The sequence below is a fragment of the Acanthaster planci genome, linkage group LG07 (genome assembly GCF_054643075.1).
Source record: "Acanthaster planci isolate LZ-2023a linkage group LG07, COTS_SCS, whole genome shotgun sequence".
Lineage (NCBI taxonomy): Eukaryota > Metazoa > Echinodermata > Asteroidea > Valvatida > Acanthasteridae > Acanthaster > Acanthaster planci.
Genome location: NC_141783.1, coordinates 20028279 through 20034126, shown reverse-complemented (window position 1 = coordinate 20034126; position 5848 = coordinate 20028279).

Below are 5848 nucleotides of genomic sequence, written 5' to 3'. Positions count from 1 at the left end.
CGGAGCTAACGCCATTAGGAAATAGACTGGCTGTACGGTCTTTTTTCTTGGTCACAACCTGCACAGGTGGATTTGCCGATTTGCCAAGGGCGAATTCTGGAAGGGTGTGATATGAGTAAAATTGACAAAACTATAGAGACCATTTGTATGGATTTTAACATTGAGGTCTCACTGCAATTTGACGAAGCTACTTTATTGCAATAATGAGCACCTTGGGTACGATTTAGGCCCTACAGGTCTTATATATTCTGGAAAGAGGACCGTACCGTTATTCGCCGTTGGCTCATACGGTTTTAATAGCTCCACGGTTTGTTTAAACATTTTTAAAGCATAAAAATTACAGGCCATCGCTGTGAAAGTGTTGCTTTACTTGGTATTCATATTTCTGGACTATTATATTTGCGACCTTTAAAATCCTATGAGTAATGGATTCGTTCTTGGAGTAGTTTTTATGGACATGGCAAAATTCAAATATCTCTCTTTTTCCTCCTTTTTTCGGGGGGGGGGTGTTTTTTATGTGTGGCTCTGAAAAAAAACCAGGAGTTTTTTATTCATCCGACTATTTCAAATATGTTTTTGAAAATGTGTGGCTCTGCAAAAGAGCGGTTTGTGTTTGTGCCGCCCGAAAATCACGACACTTTACGGGAACTTTCTTTTCATGGCGTTGTCAACTTGCTGCATCCGAATCCAAGTTGTCTAGAGCTAGGTCTAGGTCTTCGCTCCAATGGAAATGCGTGGAGACGCGCAGACAATAGACCTAGCCGTAGCTCTGGAAGCCCGAAACACGGCCACAGACTCCAAAGGTGTCGACTATGCTGAGCAGTGTAGTGGGTATTTTTCTTTTAAGGACACACTGAGTCGCCTCTTCAAAAGGACTGGGAGGCAACGCAGCTTTACGTTATGGTGTCGCCAGTTGCGTCGTGCTGTTGTCCTTATACCATCTTGCATATTTTGTGGCTTAACATTCGTACTTTGCTCCTTTCGTCGCCTCACACGTGTCACTCGTGTCACACGTACCCCGTCGCACGTTGTCGTGTTGTGCGTTGCGCTGCGTAGCCGTCCCCCGAGGTTTCCCCAGAGTGTGCACCACTATACCATCATCTCTCACACGTCTGAAAACAACCTCTTCTGTCTCCTGTAAGTCCCAGTAGCCTTGTCGTAAGTGTACAATTGACCTTTTTCTGGTATCCTTGAGACTCTTCCTATCATGGGAATCTCGAGCACTTGTCAACATCATGCACTAAATGAACGCGTGACTTTTATTTGCTTGATTGGCACCATTAGGGCCTACATATTTCAGTTATTTTAGCCTTGTAATTTCAAATGGATTCCATCCAAAATGAATTGAACTGATTCCAATTTTTTTTCTCCTTTTCCAACTAATGAAAACATCTTGTCAGAAACGAGTGATTCCAAAAAAGAAGATGACTTTTAACATCGCAGATGTCGTGAATCACACTTAAACCGCCTCTACTTCTGTGACGCTACTTTCCAGTGTTTGCTCCTAGTGTACTTCCAAAGGTGACCTGTTTCATGTCGAGTTCGAGTTAACGAAGGAAAATAAAATGTACGTATTTTCTGGACCTGCAGGCCCGTTGCCTGACCAGAGACTCGGGGGGGGGGATCGTCAAACCAAAAGTGGAACTTTGGGCACTGTGAAAACATATTTTATACAAAGGCCTATCATAATGTGCTTTGGAACACAACATTAACAAGTCCCATGTTTGTCGCGAACCGAAGGATGCATGTTAGACTTGCATAGGTCGCCTACTTCAGCTTTCAATATTCACGGCGTATTGTAAATTGCCTGGTAGCCTATATGAATTTCACCCAGCACCTTGAATCGGGCGCTGGGTGCCGGTGACGAGTGAATGATATGAACATAATTATTTAAAAAATCTCAGAAAATCCCACAAAAAATTCAGAAGTTCTAAAAAAAAAAAGTTCTAAAAGTTCTAATCGGAACTTTGCAAAATCGACATTTATGAATCAGAATATTTGGAGTTTGATTAAATTTCACCTTTTGTGAAATTGGAGGTAAAATGTAGCTCCATACACAAACGTTAGAAGCGAAAATTCGAAGTGCCCATAGGGTCCGCGCCACTCTCAGAATTCTTTAATTTGTAATGTGAAGCAGCGCGCGAACCAGTGTTTTCATTAAACCTAAACTTTCTCGAGTCCTAAAAATTATTTTAGTGTCCTTGCTGGGTGGGCCATGCAGCAATTCTTTTTAAGACCAGTAAAATGATAAACAACATGGATTACACAACAGTAAAAGACAAAAAACGAACAGACCACCACACAATTTGTGAGGTGTGAATGGTACTTACGGTGCATTTATAAGTCTATTCAGTCTTTCTGGACTGGTTTCCTTCATTTCCAGCACGTGAGTAGAGCCAACGTACACGGTAACCAATGAAAACATGACTGCCTTGTTCCCGCGCCCAAAACGCTGCGCCGCTGGTACGCGTGGTTGGCCGGCCGAGGTGCGCTTCGACGGTCCAGGTTCGCTGCGCTGCAGGCATGGCGCGGCGTTTAGTGACTGATGTTCATTGTTGCCGTATAAGCCGCCCGCAGTTCATTATAAACTGCAGAGACATTTTCCGCATGAGAATCAAGGTATAAACTGCAGCTTATATAATTATGGTAGGCCTATATTAAAATTATATATTTATTAAAAAATACCCACTAACGAGCGGAACTCGGAAGCGAGGGGGGGGGGTCGTTCGAACCCCCGAACTCCCCCAGCCTACGGGCCTGACCTGTTACCAGTTGCCAGGAAATTCCACGATGAAATTAGAAATGTGAAGTATATTTGGTTTAACCTTCTGTTTTAGCTCTATGTGTTTTCCAGTTTATTTTACTGGTTCAGTTGTTGGTAACAAGGATGCTTAGATTTGCTAGGCGACTTAAATCTAATTCAATGTTGACATTTGCTTCCTGAGTTTGAACGTCCACCTAGCTCGGGGCCGATTACTCGTAAACCTCTTCCGTATCCTCAGCTAATTGAATTAACTTTTTAGAAAGCAAACGACACAATAAATATTTTGGCTGGCTTGCCATTAAATGCTATTTACTAGCCTTATTTTTCATTGTCTCGCATGACGTCACTTATGTGCCCCTTGTATGATGGTCCATCGCCAGATAATCTTAAGACTGGCTGATTCGTATACTCCATCCTTGGGGTAAGCTGCTTCACTATGTAGGACTACCACAAGCCGAATTTGAGCAAATTAACTACTAATTTATGTTTTGTTCCTACTCTGACAAATATTTTCCTCTATTATTTTCTCGCTTCATAGGTCTGTAACTGAGGAATATTTGAGTCCTGACTAACGGTACGGCAGTTTTGTGAAAAATTAAATTCTGGGCCTTTGTCGCAGAAGTCCACGTTTGCTCTTGGGGCTAGGTGTGTTTCAAGTGCATTTTACAGATTCCGATGGTGGTGCGGTGTGCTGTGACGTATCAAGCGGGGGTAGGGGGGAATAACTTGCCCCCCTGACGGATTTTATATTTCATAGGTAAAAAAGTAATCGGTATATTTATTTATCAAACATTAGCACCGAACCTTCAGAAACCAACACCGTGAAATAAAAGCTAGAATGTCGGCACCGCGAGTAAGGCTTTTGAATCTTCCCCCCACTATCATGTTGAACGAGCCCGAAGCCGCATTCGCTTTTGAATTTGCCCCCCCCCCCCCAGCCAAAAGCTGGATACGCCACTGGTGGTGGTGGTGTGTGTGTCGGGGGGGGGTTGCGGTTGACGATGTGGTTGCTAGGCAGCAAACATCTTGATTCGATAGGGGAGGTTCTGTGTTTAATTAAACGGTCGTTGTCAGAAAGCAGATATACGTTCACGCGGCCTTTCCAAATTTCGGCGTTGCTCCAACGGTGTCCCTGCCTGCCTGCCTACATGCTTCTTCTGGCCGAAAGCACGTTTAGAGCAACCAGCAAACACAAACGATGTTTTACTGAACCGAAATTCAAAACCAGGATGCTGAAACCCATGTCACCTTTCTACCACACCATCCCAAACCAGTGGCGATGCATTGGCGGTAGGAAAATGTTGCTTTGTTTTGTTTGTTGTTTCTCAAATCATACTGGTTTCCACTGCTTCAAGCCCATCTTTGGAGTATCCATGCTTTGTACGTTGTCATGGAGAAACACGTTTTCGAGTATTAAACTCACAACACACGCCTGCCTTGGGGTATTTTGATATTTTTGTGTTTGAAGACATACCCAAGTGCGTGCAGTAAGTGCGACACCCGTTGTGCTGTTTGTTGATAGTTCAATCCACAATCCGCGGGAAACATCAGTATGGAGAAATCTGCACGTTAGTTAATCCCTGCACTGCAGTCATGTTATCCCAGATTTCTGATACACAAGACCGAAGATAGATCGGCTTGTGCACGCATGCATGACCGTCCCGATTCAATAAAGTTAGGCTGCTGAGGAGCAACTATAAAAGACGGACAGGAAAGAGTATGCTTGTTTTGATCATTGTTGGTGAACTTGAAGTTGATTTCTATCGTTCCAAAGATTCTCCCAACTAGCCTGTTTTTGAAATTCATGAAGTTTGACCCAATCAAATCAATAGACCGATTGCGACCACAAAGTCACATGAACTGTAGTGGGTATCAAACACCAACAAACATCGGTTCTGTCGAGTGGCGCAGCTAGGAGCTAGGATTTTACTTGTGGCAGACCCGTCGGAAGGTATAAAAAAAGTGTGTGGGGGCACCAGTGTTTTCCATCCAACACGGCGTGGGGTTCGGGACCCGCTCAAGGGCTCCAGGAAATTTTGGATTGTAGATGCTCTCTGGTGCAATCTTAGGGACTTTCCGGGCCACTTGCTTCTGTAATTTGGCCCCAAATCTGCTTGCATTTACAAAGTGAAATAATGACAAGAATTTTCACTAAAACCGTATAATATACACGTACGCACGTACTGTACCATCAAACTCGTTTCATTTGTGTTGCATATACCATAGCACCACTCTACTGATTCTGCTAATGTGTCGCACTTAGTGGCCTTCAATTGAGGCTTCTGCAAAATACATTAATATGACGTATCGGGATAAACACACATTCAGTAAGTTTATGAGGAAAATTGTATCGTGTGTATTTATTCAAAATGACCACGGACATCGTCAGCATACTTTACAGGCTGGGTTTAAAAGATGCCTTCTTTTGTAAAAAAAAAAAAAAAAAGGAAAGACGAATGCGGTAATTTATGTCATGGGAATTTTATTGGGATAGTCAGATAGTAAACCCTGAGTAGTCGACTGGTGTAAGTAAAATTGTCTGGCTGTTTTTATTTCGGAAAAAATTGTGTTCCCGACAATCTGCACTAAGCTTCCATACAAGTAGGGCTGTACTGGCGATAGATAAAAGACAGATTTCAAAAGAGAGCCATATGATGTACGGCCCTACATTGTGTGGGGCTATGTCGTGCCCAATGCCCTTGTCAGTTGCATGTCGAATTGTTATTTTAATGATTCTTTAAGTTGTTCTTTAACTTACTACAAGCTGGAATAAATATTTATTGAATGGAATGCCATACTGTTAGAATTGTTTGTAACAACACTGAGGACTCGGAGGGGAGAGGAGTTATGATAACCGGAACTAAAATCCCTTTCAATATTGTCCGCCATCTTGTTTTGCACCATGCATGCTAATCATGCATGCCTTCAATGTGGTCCAACAAGCATCACTTACGTGGACCAACATCTCACAGCATGGCAAAATTGGCCCCTTGGGAAGTTGAGGCTGGACAAGAACACACACACCCTAGCACGCGTCGCTGCGCGACCACCTGCCAGGGTACCAGTCAGGGGTTGCACGTTCGA